General features: G+C 43.8%; 1 protein-coding gene across 3 annotated transcripts in view; it reads right to left on the bottom strand.

The window, feature by feature from the left end:
• The window catches only part of CDC14A (cell division cycle 14A), a 174,705-nt gene that overhangs the window by 121,924 nt on the left and 40,418 nt on the right, over positions 1-12,363 (bottom strand). The window lies entirely within an intron of this gene.

The raw sequence follows: 12,363 nt of genomic DNA, 5'->3' as shown, positions 1-12,363 counted from the left end.
AAAATTATAAACAAAAATGCACACACACACAAAAGCCAGGTTTAAAACTATAATTCATAAACTATTAAATAGGGAATTACTTAAGTTTTCACCATAAACTTTGAGGCTAAACTTGATATGGTGCTAACCGAACACACCCAGACAGGCTCTGTGCTAGCTCCCAAGGGTGTTTCCTCAGGACAGCTAACACTGACCCAAGCCAAGCAATGCGTCTCTCGATCAGGGTTTTTCCCAACTGAGATAAATGTTATTTTTGCATGCTATTTAGAAAGGAATGAATATGACAGGAGGAAGGGTGAGTCATATGAAATTAAGATAAGGAAACAGAAATTATATTCTAAAGCAAACAACTTTTCCTACCTTTCTCCCATGGAACAGATTCAAACCATTAACCCTTCAGTTAGCAGCCAAGCACTTCATCATTTTACCACCAGGGCTCCTTAAAGTCAGTGACCAGCTGAATAAGAACATCTGGAAACCAGGGGGCACACCTTGACACTTGGAAGAGCCTGTCTGAGGAGTTCAGAACTCCGTTTTCCGTAAGCTGTCTATATTCATTGTAGACTCACCATGTCATGCCAAAAAGTTTATGTTTGTTTGTTTTTTAATTCAAGCCCAAATCAATGCCCTAAAAATATGTCAACCCAAGCCCAATGAAGATTCTCCAAAAGCTGTGTTTCTAAGTGCAAAACATATTTTGTGAGTCTTGAAATCGATTTAATGGATCATTACAATGATTTCAATAAAACAAAAGCATAAAACCAAAAGAAAATAAGAAGCACAATCAGACACATGCCATCTTAAATCTTTCCAAGGTGGGCATCACCACTGGTGCATAGACGTGGGCAGCAAAATCATCTCCTTGTATCAAACTGAGAAGGATACCTGGAGTGCTCTGTTCCATCCAGTAAAGTCCCCAGCACTCAGGGGGGGCTACCCTGCACTGGCGAGATGTATAAATGGGGGGCAGCACTTGTACAGAACATGTATAACTGAACAGCGATGGCCCACATTCAGGTGAATCCTGAGGAGGCTCGGACAGCCAGGCTCTCAGATCAGGGATGGCAAATACACTTCCGGTCCTTCGGACAAGACTGAACACTGAACAGCTTCAGGGCTGGGAGGTGCTGCCTCTCTCATTGTTTCATTTCTTCCTTTGTTCCCCCATAACCAATACCCACCGTTATAATTTTTTAAAGACTCAACTTTGATTCCAATTTTGTTCTAATAATCTTATGTCAGGTTTTCAGACTACTTTTTATTGAAATATATCCTGAGACTGAAAGGACAGCTGTTAAAAAATAACTAGAAACATTTGTTAGCAACTACTTACATCCTCTCTGGAGAAAAACAGAAGTAATGCTGGAGCTAAAATTAAGACTACCATGCATAATACTGATTTGGGAGATTTGTGTATATTAATAAAATCTACCTCAGTTATAAATTTTAGGAAAATATATTAAACACCTTGTTCTAATCAGCAAAAGTTTTCAAAAAGTCTCAAAACAATATCAGATTCTTGCTGTTTACTTTTTATAATTAGCGTGACTTGATAATTTTTAAGCACAACTTTTTAAATTCTAAGAACGGTGAGAGACAACCTTAAGTTTTACTTTATCAATTAAACATTTAGTCATTCACCAAAAACTCTGTATTGAGCATTTAGGATGTGTCAGACACTACGAGATGCTGGAGCTACTGTGGGAAGCGAGACACGTCCCTAGGCTTAGCGGGAAGAAATCATAAGCACACAAATGACAACATATCAAGCATTTAACAAGTGCATGCCCTTATCCAGGACAAACACAAACAGACGAGCTTTTTCACAGTGAAGGTATTCGAGTATGTCATGCCAAGGCACTAATAAGATGCGGCGTTATGTGTGCAAACAGCTGTAAGCATACACGGCACATCAGTGCGAGTCACAGCGACCTCCGGACAGCAGGAGGAGCACTGCCCGGGCTGTGCCAGCCCCACAACGATGTTTGAACCCACTGTTGCAGCCAGCATGTGTCAATCCATCCCCTCAAAGGTAGTCCCCTATTTCTCTGACCTCTACTGAATCAAGAATGGTCTTTACCCAGGGACTGGTCTTGAATGAAAACCTACCCAATGTATGAGACAAAGTATGGCTGTCCTCACTTCGAAAATACATCAAACGTGCACACGCACACACACACACACACACACACACACACACACACACTGCGCTTCAGAGAGTACATGAGAAAATGCAATTAAAAGATAATGGAATTTTTCCATGTTTTTTGAAGCTCCCTTCTATATACACATACATTTTCATTTACAGCAAAGAGAAAGCTTAGCAAGATACCAAAAGAATGCTGTTGTCAGTTGCTGTTGGATCAATCCCAACTCAAAGAGAAAACAAAGCAAAACCTGACTCATTCCACTTAATTTGAGAAGCAAATCTTCCACAAACGAAAAGCACATCACCCAGTTGCCTTGTTCATGAAGTGAAGCATGTGAGAAAAGTTGCGTAAGATAGGGCACGGCTCTAGCCAGATGCAGAAAACATGCTGAGCTCTGAGATACAAAGTGGCAAAGTGCTGTCTGGTCTGAGAACTGGGTCTGTTTTGAAACCACCAAAACCACAAACCTAGATAGTTAATAAAAAAAATATCGGGAGAACAAAAACTGTCTAGGCCAGTTACAGGCAACAACAAAGGCTTCTTGCCGACCAAACTAGAAAAGGAAGGAGGACCACAAACAGGAACTGCCCAGCCCCAGCCCGGTGCCACCCACCCCTCCCTGATGCAAACACTACCTGGTAGCTTTCCCGAGTCATGAAGAACAGCGGCCAGACTCTGTTGGCTGCCTTCTACTCCACTACTGCTTTCAGCAATGGTATTTTGAATAAACTATTTTCCTGGAGATTATAGCTAAAATTTAAATAACACTTATGTATCTTGTCTTGGAATGGCAATCTAAAATTGTTCAAAATTGCAATTTACTGAAGTTAAGAGATTGGAGAACATTAATGTGCTAAGCCAAACAAACATATTCAGAGTAACTGAGAGGGTGCTAAGATGCCTGGTGGCACAGTGGGTTGAGCAGACAGCTGCTAACCAAAAGGGTGTTTTGAACCCATGAGCCACTCCACAGGGGAACACGTGGCAAGCTGGGGGGCCCTATGGGGCAGTTCCTTCTGGCCTGCACCAACTCAGTGTCCGTGGATCTTAGTTTGTAGCCTAGTTTCTTTCTCTTTCTCTCTCTCTCTCTCCCTTTCACACACACACACACACACACACACACACACACACACATCACGTTGGAATCATCCTGTTCTAAAGTGCTTATTTAGGAGACACCTTAGTGTTGAATAATCAGTAGGTCCATTAGCAGCAATTCCAGTTTTTGTAGTCAGGTGTATAAGAGTATTTACTACAGAGCATTTTGGTAAGTAACAGAATTTAAGCTTTAGTAATCATTTGTTCTTCAGGAACCGTTGTGAGACAGCCCGGGCCAGGCAGCGTGTCATTGTGTGGTCCATGAGGTTGCTAGAGGTCTTGTACAACATGAATACCCAGCTAGTCCCAGAAACTGGGGGTGGAAATGGTCTCAAAAGTCCAATGCTAGTAAGATGAGAGTCTGCCCCATTCCCCACTCCTGCCTGGAGTACAGTCCCTCACACCTTTGGGTTCTGAGAATTACCTGCAGCGCCCCCACAGAGCTCATGGAAGTTTGAGGAGACATCTCACACAGTGGTTGATGCAGTTCAGTTCAAAGTCTGAAGGTCAGGCCGGGGTCAGTAAGCTAGATGCTGGGGTCAGAGGACACATTTCACTCCTGACTCCGGCTGGTGATGAGATCACACACCCTGCTTCTCGGTGGACTCCTCTGGTAACAATTCCCCACAGACGGCTGAATCTAATCAGGATCTTCCCCCACCTTCTTACCAGACCCATGCAGGGAAAGGTAGTTTTGTGGGAGTTGCCTGGGGCAGTCAGATGTCACCCAAACGTAATGATCCATTCCCGCCCCTGGACGATATCTCATTTATGCACACATGACTTGGAGCCTCTGGCAAGATGTCTCCAGGAGACTCTGACCTCCTGCTAATCTTAATCAACCTGGTTTTTTCCCAGGCCACTCCAGAAACCGGGTTCTTTCTCCTCTCAGCTGTAGTAGATAATTCCTTACATCCATTGTAAGGAACAAGAACTAAGATCGCCATGAAGCCAACAGTGCGGTCAGATTTACACCCTCTACTAAGGTCGCAACTCAATCTCCTCCCATTGTTAGCAGGTACAAATGAAATGGGGCCACAGCTGCACACGAATGAAATCCAAAATTATTGTTTATCACATAAAGGATGGCTGGAAGGGTCATTTTAATGAAGTACAATTCACAAAGTATATGGCTTCCTACTTTCTTACAGAAATATGGATTCATAGGTGTGATTTTCAAGAGTCTCTATTAATACAAATTACAGGGCAGTGGCTTATTTTTAAGAGATTGTAAGTTGGCTTTTCAAGTTTTAAGTGGTCCAAACATAGGAAACAATTTTTTAAAGTGATTTGAAAAGCTAACAGATCTGTACATTAAATTATAGGAATAATAAATCCTATTAATATTCAAACAGTTATTTGTAAAACAAAATGAAATATAATTTTCAGCTATTGAATTTCCAATCTTTTCATGTTTATACCCAATATAAAAAGGTCTATGAAACTGAAGATGTCACATATAATACCAAATTTGGTACAACTGGCTCAAAAATATACTTACAATAAAGTGCTGATTTAAAATGTGTGTGTACAAAAATGGACACTTTGAGCAATATAAAGACAAAAATTCATAAAATAAAAAATATAATACAAAAATATATATTATAAATATAATACAGATGCTTGCCACATTATAAGCTGACCCTCTAAATGGAATCTTATTTAACTACGAGGATTAAAGCAGCGGACCAGGTAGGCAAGTAGAAAAAGTTCACAAAACAACACAGCAATTAAAAGCAAAGCCAGCCATGATGCTCACCTTCCCGACACAATTGCTGAAGACAAAGGAGCATAAACAAATGTGGTGAAGAAAGCTGATGGTGCCCGGCTATCAAAAGATATAATGTCTGGGGTTTTAAAGGCTTGAAGGTAAATAAGCAGCCATCTAGCTCAGAAGCAACAAAGCCCACATGGAAGAAGCACACCAGCCTGTGCGATCGATCACAAGGTGCCTAAGGATCAGGATCAGGCATCAAACAACAAAAAATCATGTCATTGTGAATGAGGGGGAGTGCAGAGTGGGGATCAAACGCCCATCTGTAGGCAACTGGACACCCCCTTATGGAAGGTTACAGGGAGAAGATGAGCCAGGGTAGCAAAGATGAGCCAGGGTAGCAATGATGAAACATACAAGTTTCCTCTAGCTCTTAAATGCTTCCTCCTCTCCACTATCATGATCCCAATTCTACCTTACAAATGCGGCTAGACCAGAGGATGCATACCAGTACAGATAGGAACTGGAAACACAGATAATTCAGGACAGATGAACCCCTCAGGGTGAGTGGATACCAGGAAGGGTGGAGGGGAGGTGGGGTGGAAAGGGGGAACGTATTACAAGTATCTACATATAACCTCCTCCCTGGGAGACGGACAACAGAAAAGTGGGTGAAAGGAGATGTCGGAGAGTGTAAGATATGACAAAATAATAATTTATAAATTATCAAAGGTTCATGAGGGAGGAGGGAGGGTAGGGAGGGGGGGGAATGAGGAGCTGATACTAAGGGCTCAAGTACAAAGCGTTTTGAGAATGATGAGGGAAACAAATGTACAAATGTGCTTGACACAATGGATGTATGTGTGGATTGTGATAAGAGTTGTACGAGCCCCAATGATATGATTTAAATTAAAGAAAAACACAAAGCCAAAACCAAAATTGCTGCCAAGAGGTTGACTCCCACTTGGGGCAGAACTGTCCAATGGGGTTTCAAAGGCTGAGAATCTTTACAAGAAGCTGAAGCAGGCTGACACATTGTTCTCCCACAGACTAGTTAGTGGGTTTGAACCACCAACCTTTTGGTTGGCAACCTAACCACACAGCCACTGCACTACACAGGTACACGTTAAGTAAATTGTCGAGGCTTAGAGTAATGTCAAGTTCTTCAGTAATGTAATTATTTCACTTCTTTTTCATTTAAAAACTATAAGGAGAAAAATTATATCCTAATTATCCTTCAAATTTGATGTTTAAAATATAATCTTTCCACATTCCCCTCCACTCCATGGGAAAGAAATAATCCTCTGGTCCAAGTTTGGCTTTATGGTTCAGCCATCCTTGATGCTTCTCAGGGGTAACCCCCACCCCCATGTCTCTACCTCACCTCACCCCCATGTACACATGCGCAAGTGCACACACACAGGCACATTACAATGCAGGGAGTATCTGTGATGTCCCTTAATATCTTCATCTCCTAGAGCATGGCCTGATACGTAATGGAGTCTCAACCCATCCGTTGAATGAGTGGAGCACTCATTGCTCACTTTCCTCCATCTCCTCCTCTAACTTCTACACTAAATGTTCATCTCTTCCTTCCTTCCTTCTACCCCCTTTCGATTTCCGAGAACCCACCACAATGCCAGGCAGGGCTCAAAGGAGCTCAATAAATATTTACTAAATTAATGAGTGCCTAAATACACATCTGCACATTAGAGACTTATTTGGTTTAGGCAGGCTTTCCTTTGCAAAGTGCAAATAACACTGTAAGAGGGACAGAAAGGCTCGACTCACACCTTTAATGAGTAGCTTAAACAGTAATCATATTAATAACCATATGAGTGCTACTGAGCCAGCAAATAAATCCAATGTAAGGAAAGCATTGGAAGGAGGAAAGATAAGCAGAGAAAAAAAGGAGAGGAAGGAAGTCTTCATATCTGTAAGGATTTAAGCATCAAACTAGGAAGAAGAGTTAAGAGAGAGAGATCATGCACAAAACTTTCTGAAGCCCACAGAACTTCCGTGCCCAAAGCCACCACACGTTCCTATGGTGTAAGACACGGGTCTGAACCCTTTACCTGCATAAGCTCCCTCTGTTCTCATCCTTATAGCAAAGCAAGAAGAAAACAAAAGCTTGATGAGGTCAATAACTTGCTCAAGACGCAAACTAACCAGTGGATTTAAAGCCAGGCTTTGTCCTCTGCGAACGTCATTGCTCTCCACCATCCACCAGAGGGAATGGCCTCTCACAATCAGTAGACTTAGCAGGGACTAAAATTACCCACACCAGAGTATGGTGTTCAAGCATAAACAGCAGGGAAATAAATAAGTAGCAGACACAAACAAGGTTAGAATGTCTATAAACTTCAGTCTTGTAATCTTATTCAGACCTAATACCTGATTCAAGCTCGGTCCAGATGGGATCCTAAATGCAGACCATTCGTTTAGCAACTTGAGAGTTTAACAAGTGGGCTGAGGACAAACAGCACAGCACTGCCTCTCACTAGTCGTTCATATATCAAATAGATATACAAATATGTTATTTCTCCTGGACTCTGAATTTAATTAGCTAAATTATCTACTAACCCTTCAATCCTTTGTGGCCTGACCCCGGCTCTCCGTGAGCCCTCTCACAGGCTCATGTGCTAAAAACAACAGGGTAGCACAGGTACTAGTCGGAATTTGTTCTAAAGTTACAGCTTCAAACTCAGATAAAAAGATGCCACGACGATCTAAGTGACCTAACTCCAAAGTATAGTTTCCTAAACTTATTTGGTCTATCACCCCCGTTTCAGAAACAAATTTTTCAGTGGCTCCCCGGCAATGAAAAACGTTTGTACTACAACCCACAATCCAGGATAAAGTGTCGGCATCTGCAGTTGCAGCGCCCCGCCCCCACCACAGCCATTGCCGGGCTCTCCCAGAGGGTGCTGCCACCCACTTTGGGCACTCAAGTCCCACTGAGGATTAGCCTGGAAAGAAACATCTTTCCGTTAAAGTGCATTTCTTCTTCAAATCCAAGGCTTCCATCTCAAGAACCGTAACTGACAGCTTAATCAGTGAAGCGATGCTTCACCACTTTGAACTTGTCTGAAATGGGTGGCTATTATCTATAAGTATCTCTGAAACCCACAGGGTCCCAATTGACAAAACAATCCACTGCGGGATTTCCCACTGACTATGATGTTCTATGTAGCCTCTCTTCCCTCGCTGGCATGGTCAAGTTCTAAAGGCCAGGTCTCTAAGGGGAAATGGACGATGGCCATATCAAACCACAAAATGGATGATGACACTCACTTCGCAACTGCCAAATTACATCATGACCTCGATGCTACCCTACAAATCGGACTAGATCAGGGCATGCACACGGGCACAGATAAGAGCTGGAAACACAGGGAGTGTGGACCAATATTGAGAGTAGTGATACCAGGAGGGGAAAAGGAAGGCAGGGGGAGAAGGGAGAACTGATCACAATGACATACATTTAACCCCCTCCCAGGGGGGCAGACAACAGAAGAGTGGGGAAGGGTGACAGAGGACAATGTGAGATATGAGAGTAATAATCTATAACTTATCAAGGGTTCATGATGGAGGGAGGGAGGGAGAGGAAAGAACCAGAAGCTGATGCCGAGGGCTCACGTCGAAAGAAAATACTTTGAAAATGATGATGACAACATGTGTACAAATGTACTTGAACAACGGGTGAATGTATGGATTGTGATAAGAGATGTAAGAGCCCCCAATAAAGTATTTAATTTAAAAAGCTCTTACAAAAATACAGTGTAAAAAGAGACTCCTGCCTGTTCAATGATAAGAAAATAGACACACAAACGTTCCTGTGACTTACTGGAAACCCCAGCCTGATGTGGAAACCAGGGAGGGAAAGTGCCGACTCCCTGGAGGGACACTCCTTTGGCACTAGGACTGTTCAGGCCAGCAGCACAGCGGGGATTTGCATTCAGACAGCACGGTCCATGCCTTTGGTTTTGACTCTACCTCTCTGACGACGACAGGTGGCTCGGTAACTACCAGAAATATTCTGGTAATGAGGGGGCGCTTCACTTCCATTGATAGCTTCCCCACATGTGACCATTCTTCTTTTACGAGTTTTCCACTCCCATCATTCATCCATTACATAGATATTGATGGGGCAGTTCTAAAATGACATCCAGGGTTCAAACACTGATAGCAGCGTCACGCTAGTTTGTAAATAGCTGCTGCCCAGCGCAGCCCAGGCACAGTGGGCACCCCTTCACTTCAGCCTTCCCCTACTCGGGCTGAAGGGGCTTGTGGAGTAAGTTCAAGGCTTTCATGGTTAGAGGCCATTGTGAACAGGGGGATGACAGAGGCTGCCAGGGCCGGACCAGAAAGCACCTCAATGACATTGGTGTAGAGGTTGAATCTTTTACCAAAAACAGATACGTAACTGTGTAAAGGCATGATCTAATTAACAGTTTTATAAGTTACCCTGACAATTATGTGGCAACTGGATTGAAGAGAAGTAAGAATGTAAAAGGAGACATTGCTTAAAATTATGATATTTCTGGTGAACGATGACAGTGGCTTGGACTGAGATGATAGCAAGAGACGGAAAGGGGTATTCAGATGTGTGTCCTAGAGGCAGAGTTGACCAAACTTGCTGAAGCCTAGAATGTGGGATGATGGGAATCAGGAAGCATTTAACTGCCATCCGACGGGGTGAGTTGCTCGACAGTGGTTGTGTTTACTTCAAAGGGGGAAACTGAAGAGAGAAACTGGTTTGCAAAAGGAAAGAATAGACAAGTTTCTTGCTATAATAAACTTGAGATCTCACTTAGATATTTATGTGATACCCCCCAAAACGGTAGTTGGAAAGTTCATCTTTATAATAATCCTGCAGGGCTGCCTGGGAATTTTACAAATGAAGAAGCTAAGACTCAGAGAAATAGTCCACTCTTGGTTCAAAAGTTGTAGTATTAGTCAGTGTTCCTTGCAAGAAAATCCAATCTACATTAAAAAGAACATTTGACCGTTAAGGACTTGTCTTGGGAAAAAACACATCTCTACAGCATGATGCTCCAGAGTTACATGGCTACACCAGAGATAAAGGCCCTTGGGAGCCGAGATGATTCCACCAGAAGACTGAGATGTATCCAACAACAACACTAAATATACGCACGATGTAACTGATATTTGCATACAGTGCACATAATTGGCCATTCTTGACTAGCTTCTTAGAAGACCGCACCAACAATCAAATGCATCCAAACGATAGGAAGCAGGGCACAAAATTCACTCTGGGGGAAATTTTCAAGTCTTAGTTTCCATTTTTATTAAGTGTCTTTGAGGAAAAGCTTCCTGAGGAATGCATTTCCAAAATTAGAAAAGAAAATCGATGGGGAAGTGATGACCACACGGATATCCCTATTACACTGTTGCTCGGGACTGCAGCTGGCAGGTAAGACAAGCCCGCGCTGTCCGCAGCAGGGCCTCGGCCACACCAGGTCTACTTTCCCCCGCGATTCCTTTGAAGTGGAAGACATGTCTTATCAGAAGCTATGTTATCACAAACTTAACATACCTACCACCACCCACACTAAGCAAAACAGGAGAAGGAGTGTCACAGAGGAAAGAAGAGAGAGTAGGGGCAAGGGTGGGCAGCTTCTTCTTGGTGGCAATCTGAACAAGGGGCCACAAACAGCACAGTTATCAAAGAAAAGTGCTCAGGAAAGATGCGGGTGCTACGTGGCTTGATAGCACAGATACACAGGCTCTACGTTTTTTTAAGCCCGGTGCCAATAAGCGTTCCAAAGGAGTGGCAGTTTATCAGTGTAATGTTGCAAAAGACACATGCCTGTTTAATTCCGCATAGCAGCACGTTACTGATGCTACATGCCGACAGCCAGCTTGAAGCACATGCCCTTAGAACAAAGGCCAGTCTGACCGGCACTACAAATCATCCAGGGAGCCTATGAGTTCAAAGGACACTTACGAGGTCATCACATCCAACTCTCTCAATTTACAGATACGGACATTCAAGAGAAGCAGAGAGCAGCTTACCATCACCAGTCGCCGGAGGACTGAAAAAGCTCATGTTTTTGAGTCACTACGCTTTCTACTGGGTTCTGCTCTCTGGAAAGAGAGAGAGAAAAGGTGCCGCGTGGGCTGACCCAAGGCTGTGTGTAGCCACAACAGGAGGAGGAAAGGCAGGCAGGTTGGGCATCTCAGTCCTGGACATGAGCTCCTGGCCCACAGCCTGGCCGCCAGCAAGCCATTGTTCTCAGCCTACATTGGCAACAGCAGATAGTCCTGCCAGTCACACAGTTGGTGTTTCTCCCATGGAGCTTTAAGTTTGATGTCCAGTAGCTGGCGCTCGGAAGGGGGCCCTGAAAGGCCACACAGCAGGGTGCTTTCAGGTTTCTGAGAAACACAGGACTCCCCGCTCCCCCCTCCAAAGATGAGGGAAGCAACGCCTCCCTTCTCCCAGATTTCACACCAGCATGCTCGGAAATGGCTGGCACACACATGCCAGCCTAGAAAAGCCATGACAAATGCAAGTATCGGTTGGCACCCTTGAGTGCTACCTTCCAATCCCACTATGGAGAGAAAATTCCAGACTTATCCCCTCCAAAATGCCATAGCACATTCTGCAGAACTCACATTTGCAGGGGAGAAAGTTTCTAATTACAGTTACTTTGAAAGGCTTGTCTAGACCTTAAGGGGAGCGATAATAAACACATTCTCAACTGGCCAGCTACAAACGTGCATTTCCAAAAAATGCTAAAGATAACCACCTCCGTCGTCATAATCACAAACATTTAATAAATGGATCCCATTTCACTTCCCTGCCAGGAATCTTTCAGAGTCTCCCTGCTGCGATCACACTCAGGTGAAAATCCTCTGGCAGTTCACAACTTCATGATAATTCAGTCCGTGTTCTACTCTCATGCCCCTCTCCTCCCTCTGATCTGGCCTACGCCAGGGTGCACAGTGGCCAAACCCTATTGTCACTTGCTGACTGTATGGCAGGGATCAACAGGAGTCTGACTCCCAGAGTAAGGAAATGGTTCTAGTCCTCGCCTCCCCCTTCTCTGTCCTCATCACCATTTGCTCAAGCAGTAGCTCTTTCTAAGCCGCAGTCACCCTGTGCTGACTAAGAGCTCATACAGTCCAAGGAAACCTCCTTTCAAACCGCTAACCAGGCAGGAGTCTCTTCCCGGCCCCCTGAGTGCCTTAATTCATTGCAACAACTCACGGAATTTACAGAGAGCATATCCCACTGACTACAGGTCTGATACAAGCAAAAAGGATATAAGTGAAGAGAAGTAAAGGGTAAAGTCTGGAAGGGATCATACAGCACTTTCCAAGTTCCAAAGGGGGATGTGGTACCAGGCATGGTCACCAACCAGGAAGCTCCAGTTGAGC

Source organism: Tenrec ecaudatus, chromosome 1 (genome assembly GCF_050624435.1).
Source record: "Tenrec ecaudatus isolate mTenEca1 chromosome 1, mTenEca1.hap1, whole genome shotgun sequence".
In the NCBI taxonomy this organism is placed as follows: Eukaryota; Metazoa; Chordata; class Mammalia; order Afrosoricida; family Tenrecidae; genus Tenrec; species Tenrec ecaudatus.
The sequence above is the reverse complement of the archived record's forward strand: the minus strand, read 5'-3'. Positions and strand labels throughout refer to the sequence as shown.